Below are 22,507 nucleotides of genomic sequence, written 5' to 3' on the forward strand. Positions count from 1 at the left end.
GGGGCACCTGGGTGGCTCCGCAGTTGAGCGTCTGCCTTTGGCTCAGGTTGTGATCCCAGGGTCCTGGCATGGAGTCCCACATCGGGCTCCCTGCAGGGAGCCTGCTTCTCCCTCTGCCTGGGTCTCTGCCTCTCTGTCGGTCTCTCATGAATAAATAAATAAAATCTTAAAAAAAAAAAAAAAAAAACATAACCTAATGGCAGTTTTGGCCTCTCCCGGGAAGGCAACCTTTAAGCAGCCAATCTGGAATTACCTGGTCAACACTAGCGAGGTAACCCCCCTGGCCCCCATCCCATCCCCACAGGTAGATGACCTAAGCCTTAAACAGTCCACTCCCTGCCAACAAACTTCCGTTTTCTGCACATCTCTGCCTGTGAAACCTTCCCTTTTCTGTAGCTCTCTGAAGCATATTTCTTTTTGCTAGATGGGATGTTGCTCCGACCAAGAATCAGTGGATAAAGCCAACGTGGTCTTTAAATTTACTCAGCTGAATTTTGCTTTTAAACAGCACAAGCCTATCAGAGATTAGAAGCTTCCCACCTTGCAGGATGGAGGGAGAGAAAAAATATCCTTTATGGAGTTAAAGGCACCTCCAAGATGCTCTTATTTCCAAACCTTCCTTCTATGGAGAAGGAAAAGGAGACTCAGGGGAGCTAAGTAATGTGGCCAAGGTCACCCAGACTTAACTATCAAAGTTGAGGCCCGGCCTTCTGCAAGGTCAGAAGGAGAGAGTCCTGCTCCCGGTGTGCTCAGGGGAGTTTCAGGGCCTTGGGCTCAGTCCTGGCTGGTCACCTATTCAGTTAATCACACACACACACACACACACACACACACACACCAGCAAGCTCTCCAGTCCCTTCACAGGAGCAGGGCACAACCTTCTCACCTGTGCAACAAACCGCTTTCTCCCTGCCCTGGAGCAGTTTCACCCACAATCACACGGGGAGGGGGTCCTGCAGAATTAATTTCCCATTGTAGCTGCCTAACGACCTCTAATTGCATAGCCGGAGGCTTACACATTAATGTGGGCAAAACCAGCCATAAATTTAAAAGGGCGATTTCCTTCCCACTGTCCACCTCTGCCTGCCTTTCAATAAATCACTCATCTAAAATGGCAGAGTGGCAAAGCCCAGGGCCAGAGGTCAAGGGGGCCCTCCCCTAGCTGGATCCCTCATTAACATTTAGCAGAGCCTGCCCAGAATGTTCTGAAGAACTCCCAGGGAATGCCCAGAGCGCTCAGGAAGTGGCAGAAACAACTCATGGAGGCAACAGTCAGGATGGAGGATATTTACGCAGACCCCTCCAGAGAAAACGAGACGTACTCAGCACAGAACACTTGCTGCCCTGGGCGCACGTCGCAGGAGCTGTGGGCACAGGACACTCCCTGGCTCTAGACGGCTGCCAAGGGAGCCCGCGAGCCACGATCCATAACCACGGGTGCACCGACACAGATGAGCACCAGAGCAGAGCCCCAGGGAACCCCCACCAGTTTTGTTTTGGTGGTGGGGGGTGGCGGGGGTTGGGAGGGTCCCAGAGTGATGCTCGAAGATGGATCATTCTGCTACAATTTCCTGGGCCATGGAAAGTGTCCTGTTCAAATACTGATTTGAAATTCACTATGGACTGTAAGTTCATTATAAGTCAACGGACTTATTTCCATAGACACGAGAGGCCACCAGGCCTGGAGGGGGTCAGCCCAGGGTTAAGCCTGGCTCCGACCCCATTCAGCCAGCATCCCCGGGCCTCATGTACTCACCTCTTCTGTAAAACCTGGACTTGGGGTCTAGCACAATGTCAGCACAGACTTAGGCTTGGTAAGGAAGGTGCTGTTATCTAATGCCACTGGGTTTGTTTGTTTGTTTGTTTGTTTGTGAGACTGGACAGATGTCAGGCCCCCTATGGAAGGTACCAGAAATGGAGAGGGGGCTGATGTGAGGCCAGGCCGAGAGAAGTGCAGAGACCCGAATCACTCCAATGACAGAGAAATCTGCTGTTACCAAGTGTGCTCCATGGAGGCAGAGCAAGTTAGAAGGCACAGGGCAGGGAACAGGGAGAAAAGAGGAAGGAAGAAAGGCCTCAAGAGGAAGCAAAGGGCTCGATGGGAGCGTGTGGTGAGATCATCTGGTACAAAGGGAGGGAGGGAGGCGGACTGCTGGGATTCTAGGCTTGACCCAGCTACTCTCCAGCTGTGTGACCCTGGGCAAGTGACTTGGCCTCTCTGTGCTCAGCACTCAGACCAGGGCTTCGCCCACGGGGAGGGCTCAGTCACTGCTCAGTAACTCACGGCAGCAGGCTGGCATGGCTCTGGGCAACACCCTGTGGATGTGGGGCTGCTGATGGTTTTACAGCAGGAGGCAGGTGGTAGGCAGAGGTGAGGAGGAGGGAAGAGAAGCAGGAAGGAGTTTAAGCTCTGGGCCAGAGGCTGAGGGAAAGGAAGAAGCAGAGGCCTGGCAACCACCCCGGCTCCACACGCTCACCGGCACGTGGACCCCATGGAAGGCTTCATCAAGAGGTGCCAGAGCTGGCAGCTGTGGCCAGTGTCTGCCACCTTTGCAGGAAGATGTGTGGGAAAAACCAACCCTGCAAAACTGGGCACAAGGGGAGTCCTGCTGCAGGGCCATGTTCTCCCCCCAACCCCGATGCAGCCTCCAGCAGGAAGGCAGGCCTAAGTTTAGAAACCCTCGGGGCCTGCCCTCCGCCACCCAAATTCTCTGGACAAGGCTAAAACCTACTGGTGACCTAACTCTGCTTCCTTTCTCTATTAACCCTCTTGTCTATACCTCTGTGGCTCCGAATCATAGGATGCTTGTAACACATCAATGCTCAGTGTAAACTGCAGTCCCCAGCCAAATCTAGAACGGTCAACCACAGAAGTGAAGACACAGATTCTGGGGTCCACGCACCTGGGTTCAAATCCTGACTCCACCACACACCAGCTGGGTGATCATGAGCAAGTCACTTAATTTTTCTGTGCCTCAATTATCCGTACAAAGGGAACAGTAGTCCTGCTCCTTATGGTTTTCTCAAGGGTTGACTACATGGAAAACACTCAGAGCAGCTTGGCACACAGAAAGAGCTACTGTAAGCACAAAAGACACCATCTTGAAACTATGGCACGAATGTCCAGATACCAAAGATTTCTCTATTTCTCCAGCAAGGCACCTGAGCTGCTAGACTCAACTTGCTTCAAATGTCATTCCACCCCATTACCCTCCCGCTCCCCTGGCTTTCCAGGAGACTACCAGGGAAGCTGGCTGGAGAGGAGAGGAAGAAATGAAGCTAACTGGGTACCTTCTGTCTTTCTGGCCCTGTTTTAGGATTTATGCACAAAATCTCATTTAAGCTTCAGGAGGAGACCCATAACACAGATGGATGCCATTCTCCCCGCTTTAATGAGGGATAACCTGAGGCTTAGAGAGCTGACATGACTCGCACAGGGTCAGTGGCAAAGCCAGCATCTGAACTTTGCTCCAAAGCTTATTTCTCTTTTAACACAAATACTAGGAGAAGGAAGAAAGGGCAGTGATGACAGCTAGTTTTCCTCGAGCACTTACTCTGAATGCTTCCCACATGACAACTCATCAGTCCTCAAATCAACCCTCCAAGGTGGTTGCTGGGACTACTCCCATTTTACAGATGAGAAAGCCAAGGTTAAAAAAAAAAAGAAAGAAAAGAAAAGAAAGCCAAGCTTAGGCAATCTACCCAAGACAGTGTAATTGGAAGTGGTAACGGTGGTGTTCTCGTAAGCTGTTCACTATTTCAAATTAAAACTTCTTGGTAGAGGGTGTTTTTCCTGGAATATCCCCTTCTCTTCTCTCTCCTCCAACTTACCAGGTTCACACCTCGTCTTGAAAACGCAGCTCAGAAACCCCTTCCACCAGGCGGTCTCTCCAGAGCCCCTGAGCCCCTACTTGCTCCAAGGGCAGGCAGAGGTCATAGCCTTACCTCTGGGCCCTTGCACCTAGAGGGGGGCCTTCCTCCTGCTCCAAGGTCCACAGGTAGGGCACAAAGATGACAGCTGAGCTCAGAAGTCCTATCCATGCATCTCTAATGAGCCCTCAAGAGCTCATAGCAGAAACACATTTTAATGCAAGTGGCTGCTTCCCTTTCACATCCACAGCTGGGGAGAGAGCCATGGATTTAGCTACAGAATGCAGCTCACGCCCTTCTCACAGACCTAAAACCCAAAGGAAAGAGAGGCACAGGTGCTCTGACTCTCCAGCTCCAGTATGATGGACCTTCCTTCTTGGCCAATTCTGAGAGCACAGCCAGGACGGTATTAACTACCCGTACTCAGCAAATTGCATAAAGGCCCTACAATCAGGGTGACCACAGTTTAGGGACATTGATTGGAATGCACAGAGCCTAGGAAGGAAACAGAATGGAAGAGCAGAACCTGAGAATGTCCCAGGACTGCAGCAAAGGAGGGAGGGTGGCTTTGGGGAGCAAGAGGGTCTGCAGGGGGCCAGGAGGTTGAAAGGCACATTGGTGGCCCTCAGCCATTCCTGGGGACAGCCCCTGCTTTGTGCACAAGAATGTCATTAGGCTAGCAGTAGCCGGGAGATGCATACCCCCATAACTGCACTACACACACTCTTCTCTATTTGTAGAAAGGATGCAGAAAAGGGATGCTACCAAGAAAAAAAAAGTTCCAGAATCAAACACTCCACCGTTCTAATGCCATCGAATCCCTCAGGGGCAAACCCCTCCAGAACAGAACTGCCCAAAAGAACTTTCTACATGACAGAAATGTTCTATAATCCACACACTCCGAAACGGTAGCCAAGAACCCCATGTGGCTCGTGAGTCTTGAAACTTCGCCAGTACAGCTGAGCAACTACATTCTTAAATTTTATCTGGCTTGAAGGAATTTAAACAGCCATGTGTGGCTAGTGAGGGCCGCCGCGTTGGACAGCGCAGCTCCAAGCCATGTTTAGAAAAAAAGATTAGAGCTTACATCTAGAAACCACGTCAGTTAGTAGGCCAGGCCTGTGCCAACATGCTGTCCTTTACTTAACAAATACTGAGTGCTTACTACATGCTAGCAATGGCACATTTCATGTTCCCTCCTATATCATCACATCATCTCTAGTAAGAGAAATGGTATCATTATTGCCACCATACCTAGGAGGAAACTGTAGTCACCATGCTCGGTTAAGTGATGGGAGCCAGGGCCAGGAGTAGGTGGTACTAGAGCACCTGTGATTCCTTCCTCAGTGGTTGGCATAGATAACAGGTTTATTCTTCCCACCCAGACCTATGCTTGCTTTATTTTATTTTTATTTTTTTAAGATTTTATTTATTTATAAGAGAGACAAAGACAGATGCAGAGACATAGGCAGAGAGAGAAACAGGCTTCCCGCAGGGACCTGATGCAGGACTCGATCCCAGGACTCTGGAATCATGACCTGAGCCAAAGGCAGTTGCCCAATCACTGAGCCACCCATGTGCCTCCCTATGCTGGCTTTAATAATTAGGTCTATGTTCCCTCCTACGTTCCCAAGGCTAATGGCAGTGGGACCTCCCCTGAAACAGTTTTAAGGACCTAAAAGATCCCATGAAGCACAATTTAAACAAGCCCTTCCAATAAGAAGTCCAATGAGAAGCATAAAAGGTACTAAAAGGGTGTGTAGGCAATGCTCAGTGCATACTTGTGTGAAGCTCTCCCTCAGAATTCACCAGCAACACCTGATGGATATCCTCTGGGGACTCCATGCTGCCAGAGCCTTATTTTCAAAATTCAGGAGAGAGAAGAGGCTGAGGCTTACCACCCTCTAGCAGACACATTAGATTTTTAAGAGTGGGCTAGAAGAAGTAAACAGTGCTGATCTGGAGCTAACAGAGATGGGCTAGATTTTAAGGTAGTGGTACTGGGTGACTTGGACCCTTAATAGTTCCTATTTAACATAAGAAACTCGATCAGAAAAGTCACACAGGATGCCAAACTGGAGACGGCTGGCTTCCAAGAGAGTGTTACCATTCAAAGCCCCATGTGTTTCCTATGAAAAGGTAAAGTTATAATCAGGGTCTTAGGGAGGGCAGTAATTTACAGATTAAAAAAAAAAAAATCACTGGCCAGAAAAACTGGACTCAACCTTGAAAGGAGGTTCAGCCCGGCAAAAGAAAATAAAAGGAAATCAAAACAAAACTCTATTATGTAGCGAAGAAACTGATCGATGCTTGTCAACCTCATCCATCTGGCTGGTTTCAAAATATTACCTGTCACAAACAAAAAAGAAAACTCATGGGTTTGCAAGGTGGCCAGTGTTTAGGATGCATTAAAGGTGGCCTTCAAAAGCAATCTGACTGGGTTTTGGTTTTGCTACAGTTAAGAGTCTGAGAAATACAAAACCTACCATAAATGTGTCAGGGAATATTGGCAAATGTTTTTAAAAGCTGTAATTTGTCAAGGAAATGGTATGGGTACCCATCTGACTCTTTGTTCTAAAACAAACAAGAAAAGTACGAAGAAACATCAGGAGAAGCAGTCCTCTAAGGGTCTCTAGGCTCCCACACATCCTACTAGGTGTGCCAAGAACACAAGGTAAGAGAAAAGGCTGGGGCTTACCCTCATCTAGCAGACATGTTAGATGTTTAATATCAGGCTTGTGGAAGTAAACAGTACCCATCTGGTAGCTAACACAGGTGGGCTAGATTCATAACCCAAACATTTCTCAGTGAGCAACCATAAGGAATGAGACAACTCTATCCTCTGGACAAAGAGTAGGGTTGCTTACTGCTTGCTATAAAAGCAGTGGATCCTCCAAATTTCGTATTCCTCTCCGGCACATGACTTCCTGCATACCTGACATACATCTGCACCTTCAGCATCACCTCTGTGGTACTTACAAGGCAAAGGGAATAGTCACAACATGCTGATGACTGTGCCAGGAGTCACAAAGTCCTTTACTGACCCAGGAGTCTCATCCCCTGAGCACACATGACATAACAATGGGCCAAGTGTTTAACTTACAATAAGATTGAATTATAGACTCAACAAGCAGCTGCAAGGCAAGCTAGTGATCATCTGAAGAAGTCATAAATCTAAGGACATGGGTACACAGTAGCGACACCTTTAGCATAACTGCCTAAGGGCTATAACTTCTTTACTCGTAAAACCAAAAAAAAAAAAAATATATCAAACTCTGGAAATTCTAAAACAATATAATGTGGTATAGGAGAGTGGATACCTGAATCCAAATTCCGGTCTGCCACTCACTAGGTCTGAGACTCTAGGCAAGGTACCTAACCAGCTACCCTCTGCCTTGGCTTCCTCATCTACAGAATAGCGACAAAATACATACCATAGGCACGGTAATTATGAGAATCACTGAAAGAGTTTATGTAAAGCACAGTGCAGAGAACAGTGTAAATGCCACGTATTTGCTGTTATTACCACCAGCTCTGAAAAGCAAATGATTCCATACATCTTTATATAATGCCAATTATAATGCTAATTCTTTATAATGCAATATTCCTTCATAGGATACACTGTCCAGTGACAAAGCCAGGTGGGAAAAATGCATATAATAACCTACTTTTTATAAAGAAAAGGGAGATGTTAATATATAAATGTATTTGGTAACATTTTTAGGACAAGGATAAAACTAAAAACTGGAAGAAAAATGGCTGTGTCCAAGGTGTGGGAGGGAATAACAGTGACAGGTTTGGAAGCCAGAATTCTCAGAACATTCCTATTTTGTAGATGTGACTTTGACACCATGTAAATAGTTTACATAATTATCGAACAAAATTGTATCTCTACATTTAAAAAGTAATCTCTAAAAATCAAAAACAAAATGGAATACATTTCATTCTTCATCGAATTAGAGTCCCAACCACATACAGAAAAGCCATTTTCAATAACATTTAAACAGTAATTTATGTATCCCTAAGAGGATACACTTTAAGGACAACACAAAAATAAAAATAAAAATAAAAATAAAAAAAGACCTCAAGTTGTTTTTTGGTAATCATATAATACTTTTCCTGCTTTTTTTCAAATTCTACCTACAGGTAATAAAATATTTCAAATGAGGAACTTTCTCTCAATAGACTTACAAAAGAAGAAAAACAGAATTTTAATGTCCCCACTATTTAGAGGCCATGACCATGAGCACTGTCAACACTACAAAAAGAGAAAGCCAGATCTTATGTGTCTCATTAATAGAAATAAACATCACCTATGAAGTTCTTGCCCCCACCCCCGCAAAAAAAAAATATATATATATATATATAGATGCTGAATCTTATCAGTCCCCTAGAGCTAACAACCAATTTACAAAAAAATGCAGGTGGAGGACTGAAGAACATGTTAAAAAGCACCATCCCAACTGGACAAAACTGTAGGATAAATGATTCCATTTCTTTAACCTGGCAGAAAGAGAGAGAGAAAAACCCAGAGATTAAAAGGCACCTAAGAGACAAAGCAACTCATTGCAAAGCATGGAGCTTTTTAGATCTAATTAAGTGTGGTGTTTTGGGAAGGCAATTGGAGGAATCCAAACACTGAGTACATAGTTGTTAATATTAAATTATCATTAGAGCTTAAAGGGAGACTGGGTACAGGTACAGACAAGAAAGGCCATGAGTTGGTCACAATTGCTGATGATCACACTGAGGTTCATTCAACTATCCTTTCCACTTTTGTGTTTCAAATTTCCCATAATAAAAAATCAATTATTCCACAAAACCTCAGCGTTGGACCAGACACAATCAGTAGACACTACGTTCAACTGTGATCACTTCCTAAAAGATGACAGACTTTAGACAAGTAACCAACTCTGCTGAGCCTCAGTCTCCTACTCTGTAAAATGGTCATGATGCAGAGGAAAGGAGAAGACTCCTGAGTGCCTGGCACCTGGTGTGCACTCGCCCAGTGGAGGCTTCCCACCACCCACGGCTTTCTAAGGCAACAGCACAGCAGGCAGCAAGCTACCGGACCAAATCTTCCACCGCAACTTTAAAAACCTACTTAGTGCTCGTGCATTACTTGTTTATAATCATCTCCAGCAGGAACGAAATGTATTCTTAAAAGAATATGCTTGTGTTCTGTGTGAGGAATAGCAAATCCCACCAATGGTGCAATCTCACTCACACACACACACACACACACACACACACACACGGCTAGGTGGTCCCTTTCAGGTCAGCCCTATGTGATTCATAGGAAGTAAAGACCACCTCCCCAGCTGCAAAGGCTTACAAGTTTTGAAAGCCCTTTCCCCAGACATCCAGACTGCCAGTTCAAAGACATCACCTTCCTTTCTGAGCCTGGGCGATAGGCTTTGTCATGTTACTTCCTTGACCAGATGATGCATCACATCAAGGAATAGCATTTTGACACCTACGAAAGACAGAGTTTACACAAGTCCTTGCTTTGAGAACACGCAGAACATGGTTTCCTTTCTCTAACAGCAGCTATAGTTTGGAAGACAGTGTGTCTCTTTGCAAGGCACTGAGTCATTACTCACACTTGTAAAATATTCCTGAGCACATTTGGTGAATATTTTCCAACTCAACATATACAAATGCATGTGTAGGTTCTTATCAGCCTGGTGTCTCATCCTGCCCTCCTGTGTTTCAAGCTCTTAGATTTCATGATAGTTTCACGTAGAGCTTGCTGGGAAGCAGAGGAACACATCCCTTGGAGAAAGAAACCCCAGCCCCACCCCAACCCACCTCAAGTTTCCATACTGTCCCTTACTGGGCCAGTAACCCAATCTCTGTGTTTTAATCTCCTTCCATAAAACGTAGACAAGAAAACCTAAAAGATAGCTTGGAGAATCACACCAGATAATATACGTAGAGAACTCTACCCAGCCTCTGGCCTACAGAACATGTTGCATAAATGTTTGCTGATATTACTAGTCTTATGGGCTAGGTCTGATCCATCTGTGTATCCCCAGCACCGTGCACTGGGATTGACCCATGGTTAGCTCCCGGGATTTGTTAAGTCAATGCACAAATGCTATGTAAACAATTAAATTTAGTAGGTCTCTGTTAAAAGTCAGCTTATTTTAAGTCTCTCGAAAATGTACAGTACTATTATCTTAAATATATGCATTATTTTAATACACATAACCGTATTTCGTTACCCACTGGGCACATAATGAAACCCAGTTAAATTCCATGCAGAGGCTTTGGAACTTTTGTAACAAAGGTTTCAGAACAACATGAATCTCTTCAGGTTTGTAAACGTTCAGAGCCTGCTCTGGAGCTTCGTGATGGACACCTTGGACATAGGTCAGATTAAGCTTAAGCATCAAAGGTAGACACACTCCTCCTAGGGAGAGGTAAGGAGGGCCTGACCTGGGGGTACTGAAGGGGAATGAAGAGAGGATGGGCCCAGACACCAGAGACCTCCAGAAGCCATGATCAGTAAGAGGTGGTGGCTTATTTTTCAGTGCAAGGAGTAAAAGGACACAGTGAATCTATGACAAAGCTAACTCAGGAGAAAACTTAAGGAGGTGAATTTTGGACTTACAGAGCTCAATACCATCTTAGGACACCCAAGTGGAAAGCTGTCTCTTAAAGAGCCAGAAATACACTGCACACAGATGTTGAGCAGCACTACTCACCACTGCCAAGTGGTGGAAGCAATCCAAATGTCCACGGAGGAATAGACAGATCAACAAAATGTGGTATGGACACACAAAGGATAAGATTTAGCCTTTAAAAAGGAAGAAAATTGTGACCCGTGCTGCAACAGGAATAGACCTTGAGAAATCAGCCAGTCACCAGAGAACAAAAACTGTAGGATTCCACCTAGAAGAGGTAACTAGAATAGGCAGACCCCACAAAGACACAACACAAAGCACAACACACACAAAGCACAACAGGGCTGCCAGGGTCGGGGTGCAGAGTTTGAATAAAGCAAGATGAGAGAGTTCCGGAGGGCTGCCACACAACAGCATGAATACAGGTAACACTACTAAACAGTATATTTTGTAAATGGGTAAGATGGTGAATTTTAGGTTATTTTGTTTTTACCATAATTTTTTAAAAAGGAAGCTGAAAATAGGGATCTGGAGTCATGAGCCAGAGGAGCATCATCTCCCAACCTCCCCTCTGCACTGACATTCCTTTTTTTTCTTTTTAAGATTTTATTTATGAGAGAGAGAGAGAGAGAGAGAGAGAGAGAGGCAGAGACACAGGCAGAGGGAGAAGCAGGCTCCGTGCAGGGAGCCTGACGCGGGACTCGATCCTGGGACTCCAGGATCGTGTCCTGGGCTGAATGAAGGCAGGCGCCAAACCGCTGAGCCACCCATGGATCCCCTGCACTGACATTCCTAATTGAACACCTGGTGGCTCGATCCCAGGGTCTGCCCTCTGAGCCCGCCCTACACTCCCCCAGGTGGACCAACAGGAGACAGTCATTTGTCTGCAGGCCACCTAAACAAGCTCACAGGGCAGTGTGGATTAAGGAGATCTGCTAGGAAGAGTGTGCAGCTACTTGGACATCCCAGTACAGGACAAGGAAACATGAGGAGGTCTCTGCCACCATCTGATCCACCAGGTCACCACTCCTCCTGTTGCCAGTTCATTTCCATGGATCTTCTACTCTGGAAGGTCTTTGGGACACCATAGGATTGGCCAGACAGGCTGCTGATAGTTTCCCCACGATAAAAGGCCTTGGGCATCACAGTATTCCAGCCCACTGGTCTCTGCTCGTTCTTTCATCTTCCTATCTCACCTGTTCCTCCAAGATCCACAAAGCCTTTTTTATTCTACCTTTTTACCATTTTCGTCCCAGCTGTAGCCTAGTGGGGGAGAAGATCACTCCTGCCTTGCAGAGCAAAGCCAGCCAGCTTGGCCACACCTGGGAGTGAAAAACCCCAAGTCCAAGCTGTGTAAGAGCAATGACTGTACACCAATTAAAGGCTACAGGGCCCAGAAAGTAAACAAAACTGTCTGGTGAGTGTCTGTCACTTTACTACAGGGAGACTGTGAAAACATCTCTCGTGGCTTTTGTCATAGGAACAAAGCTTTATCTGATAAGAGTTTTCAAAATTCCCACAAAGAAGCCAGGCCCTAAGCACCATACACCCATCACCTCCCCTGGCCTAGATTCTCAATACCCATTTCATACTTTACTGTAAGAATCAGGAACATTTCCAGGTATTTGGTATAGCAGAGAGAGACAGGGAGAGAAACATGCATGTAAATAAGGAGTAGTTGAGGCACCTGGGTGGCTCAGTTGGTTAAGAATCAGACTTGGTTTTACCTTAGTTCATGATCTCAGTGTCCTGTGATCAAGCCCCATGTCAGGCTCTATGCTCAGCATGGAGTCTGCCTGGGACTCTCCCTTACCCTCTGTCCCTCCCCTACCATGTGCATGCACTTTCTCTAAAATAATTAAAACCGTTAAAAAAAAAAAAAAATGAAGTCGCTGAGTGAGGGCACATTTAATACTAAGTAGGGTATGCTTGGAGTCCTCTATTATGCTGGTGGAGCACAGCAGTGTCGAAGGACAAAGGAGGGGAGCATATGGTGGAAAACACATGCCCTTTGGGATACTAAAGATGAGGATTACCAGCTGGGCCTTGCCACTCACTAGCTGTAGGACCCTGGACAAGTTGCCTGACCTCCTCTGCCTCTGTTTGTTTGTGTGCACAAAAAGAACAGCAACTCCAGTCTCCCTGGGCTTTAGGAGAAGGGAGTGAGACCACGGGCAGAGTGCCCATCCTCTAGGTGTCATACAGCAAGACGCCATAGAGACCTAGTGAGCCCAGTGTTGTTAAAGTCCTTATTCAAACCCACATGTGCTTTACACACTAGTCCAAATAAGCAGACAGCTGTTCATTGTTCTTTGTGACCACAATGACTCCTAAAATTAATCACTTGCTCACCACCACTAACAAGGTGGATATTAAAAAATAAAAGCACCGACACAGGAGACATTTTGTTCTCCTGCCACCCCCTGGCTTTTGAATTTTGCCCTCAGCCCCAGATTCACAGGTATTAATGCATGCTTAAGCCAATTCAATTGATCAGGTTGGATCAAGGCAAGGTTCTCCTCCTCCCCTGCCCCATGATACCAATGTACAGACTGGGTAGGTGAAATAATTTAGATCTAATAATAGACACCAATGGGTTTCAAAAGGTTCCAAGTGTCCATACACAATTTTAGATTCTATCAGATCCTTGCTGTGCTAATGAGACCTCTTGCTGGGAATCCAAATTCCCTTTGTAAACTCCATCAGCAACCCACAAGGCAGGTGGGCCAACATGTGTCTTATTGGTAATGCCTTGGGCAGAAAGGGAGGCACTGGGAAATCACATCCACTTGTGCTCAGAACATTAGATTGAAAGTATGTCTCCCCCAAGCCCTTCCCCCAATCCCATACCTGAAATAAGAGGCAATGGGAATTGGTAAAGATAGAAAGGGGGTTAAGTGCAGCAGTGATCCCAAAAAGCATGGGATAAAACATTCTGCCCATACAAATTTAACCAAGTTCATCCATGTCCCCAGATGATTTTTTGGGGTCCCTCAGAACTTTTTCCCTACTGGTCTGTTTTTAATTGCCCCCACAGAAATGTTCTTTGTAAGAACACATGGAAAGTTTTGACTTCGAGAGTTCAGATTCCATTAATGAACTGAGTACATTTTTAAAATGTTTTTGCCTTTAGAGAAAAAAAAGTTGATTTTCCTATCGGTGCATCAGTTCAAACCAGCACAGAAAATTTGCTGAATATTACCCAAAACACCCACAGTTAGGCTGAAAGAAGGGATGGAAAATTTTAGCCCCAAAGGAATTTAGGGGAGGGGGTGGAAAGGGAGGAACAGGAGGAGGAGGAAGGCTGAGAGGATGTCTCCAGAGTCATGCGAACACATTTTGACTTTTCACCCACATTGCCTGAGTGATGCTCCAAGTGCTTCCTGTTGGAATTACAGCGGCTCCCCAGGGAGCAGATCAAGTTGACAGCTGAGCAGTGAACAACATTCCATCTCACTCTGTACAGCCCATCACCTCAACTATCTTTATTTCACTTATGTCCAGTTGCTCATCATTGGGGTCTGCCCCATGTAAGGGCTTTGTGTGGCCTTAACCTTTTTTGGGTCATGAACCCCTTTCTTGGAGTAGCCAGTGAAAGCCTCCCCACAGGAGTACACCTGCCTCTCCGTATAATTTTAGAAGGTCATGGATCCCTGCCCCAAAAAGCACTCTCAGGAAGCTTTGGGTTCAAGCAGCCCAGTTATGTAGCCTCCGATTTCTCTTCACACTCTTAAGGCAAATTCCTGAACCCCAGCTCTAAAAACTATACCTAATTTTTTTAGGAGTCCCCCTTAGCCACCTAACACTTTGGTGTGTTCAGATTTTCAGCTGCATGTGAGCAAAAATAAGAACGTGCACACACACACACACACACCACACAAAGCGCTTGGCAGGACTGAAACAGCAAAGCCAAGTTACAAATGGAGCATACTCATTTAGCGTCTTCACTCCTGACAATATGACATTACAGGGAGTTAAGGTAGCTTTGGCGATATCAGTCCAGTACAGGAGCCAGGGCTGCTTAGGTGTCTTCCATTCAATAAACAGCACCACTGAATAATAAGCTGATATGCTGGACGCTCTCCTGCCCACATACACGACTTGCCATTCAACACTTCCTGCTCCCGCACAAAGCCTGCTTGCCAACCAGTTATTTTTAAACACTTTGTTTGTTGTGGGGTGGTTAGGGAGAAAGAAAGCAGAAAGGGCATCACTTTTGGCCTCGAGGTCCCTTATCCTGGAACTTAAATGCTATGAAATAATGAAAAGATCAGAACTTCCAACGCAACCCTTTTTATTGAATGCATAGGGTCAGGAGTTTTTCAGTTCTTCAGGGGGCCATGGGTGAACAGCTTGGCATCATAAAAGAGCTAGCTCTGAGATCAGAGGACAACTGCTCCACATGTGTGTTTCCTTGCCCAGGAACATGGTCTTTGTCGGAAGGTGTGTGGTCAGATCTGAAGAGGAAAGCAATCCATCTAATAACTCTTCCATAACCTGACACGGCATCCAAGCCTCTGGGCTGCAAATGTTGTAAAGGACAATTTATGTGTTCAAGTCACTGGGATTCCAAGAGCTAGATGCTCGATTTAGGCACAGGTGGATCTGAGGAGCCCTCTTGCCTTCTCTTCCCCCAGTCTGCCTTCCTTTGTGCAGTCTTCATGCCTAGGTCCAGATCTCTGCACAGAGCCGCAACGACAGACCTTGGCCTCTCTGCTCACTGAGTGCTTATAGCTAGCAGTCCTGGAAAAGCAAGTGACCTCTGTCACTGAGTCCTTTTGTCCCACCTCATGGTAGACTTGGTTGTCACGCTCCTTGGGCCAATCCCTGTACATGAGAGCCCTATCCTGTATTACAGTTGGCCACGCCTGGACCACATGATCACATCTGCAGCCTAGGAGAACCACCTTGGGGAAAAGCAGTTTTCCATCACAAAAAAAAACAAGGTGTGGGACAAGGAAAAAGCAAATGTCCACAACAACGACTCTGCCGTAAGACCTTTCAGCACAAGAATCCTCTACAAAGGGGCACCTGGGTGGCTCAGTGGTTGAGCATCTACCTTTGGCTCAGGTCCTGAGATGGAGTCCCACATGGGGCTCCCTCAAGGAGCCTGTTTCTCCCTCTGCCTGTGTATCTCTGATGAATAAATAAAATCTAAAGAAAAAAAAATTCCTCCAGCAAGGAAGAGCTCACTTCCCACTAAAGAGGAAGATCATTAACCTCTAATGCCAGTGTTAAGAGCAGCAAATCACAACTCTCCACAGAAACCAAACCCTTCACACAGCTGCTCTCACTCAAGGCTTCTTGCAGGTGAACAGGAGGAAAAAAAAAAAAAAAGAGATAAAGCCAAGATTATTCTAGATAAGAAGGAAATAATCTACAAATAAAGAATATGCATGCTATTCAGGAAAATAGCTCAGAATCTTTTATATTTAAGAACAATGCCTGTGTTACAGTTGAAAAGAAAAACAAAATGAGTCTGCTTTCACTAGTCAGGTGCAGTAAGAGGTTGGCAGTAAAGAAATAATGAGCCTTTGGAGTGCGGAAAGAGGGACCATCCCCTCATCCCCTGCATCTTTCACCCTCCCCGAGAATCTTCTCTAGCGGAGTCTGGGCCTCTCTGGTCTTACACCTGGTCTATCAAAACCTCGAATACTAGCTTCTAAAATCACTCAGCAAAGATGCTCACACACACAGGAAACATCCACAGGCCCCAACAACCCCAAGACAGTACTGGTTTCTGTATTCCAACACTCCCTTCAGGAAACTCTGAGTGGCACTTATCTTCATCCAGACATGCTTACCTTGGAAGAACGGTTCCACATCTTTTCCACTCTGGGATTCCCAGTCTAATGAGGCAAGAGGCCGAGCCTCAGCCAGACTAGCACCCCGAGAGGCTCTGGAGCAGACATCCACTCTGCTCCATTCTACCACTGTGCCCTGTGCAAGAGCCCTCCTTCCCCTCCCCAACCCAATGCCATTACCACCTGGAATCACAGTAGAGGACACTATTTATTCTGGCTGTGGCATCCATATGTGCAACTGCTCTCCTTATCACCCCGCTTCCTTTCTTGTTTCATTTTTTCGCCATTCAAAAGGTGAATGCAATTTGAAGAGCGAAGAGTCCAAAACGGCAAGCCACCGACATGTTTGAGCTGGCTTACATGTTGTTGACTCACACAGGGTTTTTTGGAAGGGATCCCAAAGAGCTGGCACTTCAGTCCACTTATAAATACAGATTTCCAGTCACTCTTAAAAATCAGAAGGTTTGGCAAGATGGACTTTGCATTCCCAGGGAATCAAATGGCAGGGGATGAAGCGAGAACCCGTGGATCCTCAGCCTCCATATAGTCTGTTCTTTGTCATTTGCAAGGTGAGCCCCTGCAGCAGTTAAGACTGCTTCCCTGAGTGGGGTCTGGGGTGCTCAGTTGGTTAAGTGTCTGCCTTCAGCTCAGGTCGGTCTCGGGGTCCTGGATCGAGTCCCGCATCGGGCTTCCTGCTCAGAGAGGAGCCTGCTTCTCCCTTCTCCCTCTGCCTGTTGCTCACCCTGCTTATGTTCTCTTGCTGTCAAATAAATAAATAAAATATTTTTTTAAAAAGCCAAGGTTGCACCCCTGATCAGCAGATATGGGAGAGGGCTGCAGAACAAAGGCATCAACATTCCTGGCTGGCCCAAAGCCTCTTTCAGGACACGCTTCTGCCTCACGTATTTTGGAAAAAGTCACAGCAAGACCCAAGGGCTGCTTTTCTAGCTCACCTTGAATCATCTACAGGAACCTGAGCTTTTAAAGTTTTCAGCAGATGTGAATGTGGCTATCGCCACAAAGATGTTCATCACTCAAATGTCCAACATTTCCAGATTAACACCCTGCAGTTACCATAATTCATTAATTTCACATATAACTGATTAGTAAATTTACAATACATCAATTAAAAGTAGGTGTACATATAGCATTGTATATGTTTTTAGTTAAGACCAAAGAAAAAGGCTGGAATATACCTAAAGACTGACGACTTTCTATAGGTACCTGGATTAGAAATTATTTGTCTTATTATATTTTGGGTTTTCCCAGCTTTGCTAAAATGAGAATACATTCTTTTGAAGAACTGAGCCAACATTAAGAAGCAAATTAGGAAGCAATGTGTCGAAACCCAGAGAGCTAACCAGTATACCACATCGTGGCAATGGCCCTACTCTAGAGTGTCCCTGACTTAACATGGAGCAGATCACCTGCTGCCTGGAGCCCTGCTAGCACTTTACATACTTTGAGATGAGCCACAGGAAGGGGTCTGCAGGCTAAGAAGATCCCTGCTGATTTAATTCAGGACTGAAGAGGTTGCTATTCTTAGATCCACTAGATGGATTATGTCCCAAGCTGAAAATCAGGATCCAACTACCCTGGTCAAGAGACGTGCCTGTGTATTTCAAATAAGTCACTCACTCTCACCTCCTTTCTACATCAGAAATGGTAAGGATAGGACCATAAAAATGAACAGGACAGTGTTTATCAATCTCCACCGTGAACAAGATCCTAATACAAAGGATACAGAGGCAAAGCCTTGCAAGGTAGATCCCAGCCTCATTTTACTGCTTAGGAAGCAGGTTCGAGTCAACTAGAAAGGTGTCCAAAATCCTGGTGGCAGGTCTGTGGGGGAGCCAGGATTTGAATCTCAAAACTGTCAGACTCCAGAGCCCACGCTGGGAGTCTCGTCCAAGGTCACGCAGCCAGTGAGCACAGAAGTAATTCCATGAACCACGGGGCATGAATTATGAGCAGCTGAAAACGAACAAGAAGCATCTAGCAGCCCAGGCAATATGGAAGCACCAGATAAGAGCCACATGCACGTTTCCTAGCACGTTGCTAAAACACACTGAGAATGGCATGTGACCAGCAGCTGGGGAGAGGGGGTGGAACAGAGCCAAAACAAATTGACCAGTTTTACAGTGTCATTTATTTTAGAAAAAGAAATTAATGAGGGTAACTTCAATATCAATGAAGTTGCAAGGCTGTAATGAGCTATGCTTGCTCCCATGAGGGAGAGCTTTTTAATTATTTTTTCAGACGAACTACAGTCACAGTGTATTTGATCCATACCCGACCCACACTCTTTGGAGAGTTAAAACACATTTTACCCAATGTCAAGTTAAAATAAAAACTCATCAGAAGCAAAATAACTCTGGGCTCCCAGGGCTCTGACGAGAAGTCTGGTTCTCTCTGGTTGCTGGCTGGTATCATAGTGACCTTTGCACTAAAACACTTGGCAGATGAAATCTGAGAATAATTCCTCTTTGCATCAACTGGAACACAGAGGGCTCCACTGGGTTTCGATGTAAGTGATAAAAAATAAAACACAACAAGTTTGTGTGTAATACGTGTGCCGCCCGACTTGGGAGCAATTGCTCTGTGTGTTCGGGCAGTCTGCAAGGGCCCCCGCGGGAAGCCTTCTCGAAAACTCGTTTTCCTCTAGCCAGCTGCCATTCTACCTAAAACTTCTCTCTCTCTCGATATCCTCCCTCTGTGTATGCACACATGTGCGTGCATGTATTACTGCTGCCTGTGTGTAGGTCCGCCAAACACACAAGACTCAAAATGATCTGGTTTCTGCATTTTGAAGACCTCCCACACACATAATAAAATTGCACGGAACTATATACATATGCACACAGACGGACACACAAATAAGTGCACATAACACCGGTAAAATCTGAGTAAACTCCATGGACTGTACCAGTGTTAATTTCCTGGTTTTGATATTGTGCTACAGTTAAGTGCCATGTTACCACTGGGGGAAACTGGGTGGAGGGCATGGGGGACTTCTTTGTATTTTGCAGCGATTTAGGATTCTAGCATTATCTCAAAATGAGGTATTGGGACAGAATCAGAAGCAGCAGCGTGTGTGAAGCTGTAAACCAGATTTCTAACACAACACAAGCACAATTACCTAATGGCTATCATGGTTCAAGAAGGGAATGAACATCCAGTTGGGGGGGGCGGGGGGAGTGCCCTGCATCGCTGGAGACAGGGAAGCAGAAGGCGGAATATACCAGCTGAGTGACAGCTCTCATCTACACCCACGTCTACTCGGAGCAGCAGGAGTTCCAGAACCCTGCCCTGGACTATTAGCCCGAACCACCCTTCCCTCTGCCTCCCAACTCCCCCAATCTCAGGCTTTGACACACACTCCCCATTCTGATCCCACCCTCTCCCCTGGGCTGTGAGGCACACTGTGCTCTTCCCTCCTTGCCGGGCTCCTGCGATTTTTATTTCCTTAAGGCTTCATGCAGTCTTGTGCAATGTCCTGACTTGTACCTGACCCCTTGGACCATCCACCGCCCCCCCCCTCCACCGACAACCCCAGCCTTGTGACAGGCCCTAGACGTACATGGGAAAACCTTCACCGTCAGACCCAGAGTCTGGCTCCATTCAGCTAAGTATTCTCAGGCAGGTCACTGCATCTCTCAGAATCCCTGTTCCTGTCTGCCTCATTAACAACAAGGAACCCTTTAAAAAAACACATGTCCAACAATAGAGGGCATTAAACATTATGGTAGAGATCTGCAAGAGAATGCTACATATGCAGTAGCAACATCACAGAAAAATATTTAGTAACACACGGCAACATGCATCAAATATTGAGAGATGCATTTATTATAAACACAAATTTTTTTAAAGATTTTTATTTATTTATTTATTGAGAGAGAGAGAGAGAGAGAGAGACAGGCAGAGGGAGAAGCAGACTCCATGCAGGGAGCCCGACGTGGGACTCAATCCCGGGTCTCCAGGATCACATCCCGGGCTGCAGGCTGCGCTAAACTGCTGCGCCGGGGTTGCCCTAAACACAATTTTTTAAAGATCTCTTTATTTTGGGAGAGGAGGGGGAGAGGGAAAGAGGGAAAGTCTCAAGCTGCCTCCACGCTGAGCACAGAGCCCAACACGGGTCTCAATCTCAGGACCCTGAGACCACAACCTGAGCTGAAACCAGGGGTCGGACGCTTTACCAACTGCACACCCCGGTACCCCTAAACACATTTTTGGTAGAAAAGCATACCAATGCGGTGTGGGGGGGGGAGAGAACTTATATGATCATAAAGCTAAGAGTAGTGATTCTTTCTTCTTTCTCTGTACTTCCAAAGTTGTCAACAGTTGAAAAGTTGGAATACTTTTCAACCAGGAATAAAGTTATTTTAAAAATCTATCACTCCCATTTCACCTTTTCCCTCAAACAGGACAAGGTTGCAACCGACTGACCCAGGGACCTAACAAAGGACACACTGAGTGAGTCCATTATATTATCCTACTTACTCTTGCCTACAATAGGACTTGCCAGGTTTTGAATTTGGGGAAACAGAACAGCTAAGAAAACTGAGCTAACAGGAGGTTGTGTCATGGGCCAGAGGCTCACTGAGGAGACTCCCAAAAGGTCGACTCTTGGACCCTGGTCATGTGTCATTTCAGATGGTCTCCACTGCCACTCGGCCCCATCAGTCCCTCTAGGAGGAAAGGATGCCACGTGCCAGCCACAGCTCATTGTCTAGCTGCTCCGTGAGGCTTGGCTCCACACTGTACGGTAGGGAGAAGCCTGCCAGCAGAGACGTGTTCCCATTCAGCGGGTTTTGTCCCTGGTAATGAGCTCCCTTGGCTCCCTCCCCACACAGAGGGGCAGCTGCAGAATGGTGCCAGCCAGAGAAGCCCCTGGTGAATGGCCCATCAAGGAATTCAGGAGCTTGGCAGTGGCACGGCCACAACAGTCCAAAGCAAACAGTCACTCCAGAGGACAATATCGGCTTGACTTGAGATGGAATGCTTCAATTTCCCCTTCATTAGAGCGTCCACGACGTGGCCACAGGTGAGCCCCCAGGAGCGACTGGTGACTCAGAACATGCACAACCCAGGGGTAAGTCTCACCACCCATGTCCTGTGGCTGAGCCTACATGGTCATCATCCCCTTTTCTGTGGACATTCACAGGAAAAGGATCAGCTGTGAAGAAGTCTGTGTTTTACAAAGGCAGTATTTATCATCTTTTCCATCTCCAATCCACACTCACGTTTTAGGCATATGACCAGATGGTTGTGGGCCTCACTCTCTTCACCAGCTCTGTAGGAGCTGAAACCAGGGGACACACATGCTATTCCACCCTGGTGGGCACACATCTAGACAAACAGTTCCAGTGCCCATCCCTTCTGACTTTCCTCCTCTCTGCAGGCAATATATAAGGCCATAATTCATCTGTCCCATTCAGTAGGTTCCCCCATAGACATCTCAAAGCTTTAAGTGGCATTAAAGCCATTAGAGCAGATAAATGCTAAAATATTCTCATGATCACAAACATTGTTTTTAATGTCCTGTATGACAAATGAAGGAACCAGTTACACTCTGATTATACTGTGGTCTTCTTAGATTGTTCCTAGAGAATCCAAAGCATGCATGGGATAAGACCACCTACTGAGGCCTATCTCTGCAGAAGGCTTCCTCTTTTCTGTTCCCTGTAAACAGAGACCCATGAAACCAGTTCAGAGGCACTCAGAGAGCCCATCTCAATGGCTATGTACAGTCATGTTTTGGAATTTGCCAGATGGACCAGTGCCACCGAGAGGTCCATGCACCACACAAATAGACACTTTCAACTCTGTTTAGCTACCACAGAAGAAAAAAAAAAATGGTGCCCAAGTAGAAATTAGCCTGAAACATTCTTGCTAACAAAGACTCACAGCGAATCCCACAGACATGGATGCGGCCTCAACTGGAAAAGGCCCTTTGCTTTGAATGGTCAGCCCTACTGCCCATGTCTCCATCTGCTACACACAAAACCAAAGTACCTCCTCACTTTACAGCTTTGCACCTATAAACCAGGCCCTATGCACTGCGGGGAAAGACCATGGTCTAACTCAGCAGGGTAGACTTCCAGAAGAGGGTTTTGGGCCTGCTGCCCCAGGTAGGAAGCCCCAAGCAGACGTGATTCAGCACTGAAAGGACTTAAGGAGGGATCGTGGGGAGAAATTTTTCAG

At 46.2% G+C, this 22,507-nt stretch overlaps 1 protein-coding gene and 1 long non-coding RNA gene across 3 annotated transcripts in view; both read right to left on the minus strand.

The window, feature by feature from the left end:
• Positions 1 to 6,833, minus strand: part of LOC140617405 (uncharacterized) — a 75,730-nt gene extending 68,897 nt beyond the window's left edge. Inside the window, exon 1 of the long non-coding RNA XR_012017635.1 lies at positions 6,569 to 6,833. This is a non-coding gene — a long non-coding RNA (uncharacterized lncRNA). The remainder of the gene's footprint in view (positions 1 to 6,568) is intronic.
• The window catches only part of SLCO3A1 (solute carrier organic anion transporter family member 3A1), a 303,202-nt gene that overhangs the window by 216,254 nt on the left and 64,441 nt on the right, over positions 1 to 22,507 (minus strand). The window lies entirely within an intron of this gene.

The sequence above is a fragment of the Canis lupus genome, chromosome 2 (genome assembly GCF_048164855.1).
Source record: "Canis lupus baileyi chromosome 2, mCanLup2.hap1, whole genome shotgun sequence".
Lineage (NCBI taxonomy): Eukaryota > Metazoa > Chordata > Mammalia > Carnivora > Canidae > Canis > Canis lupus.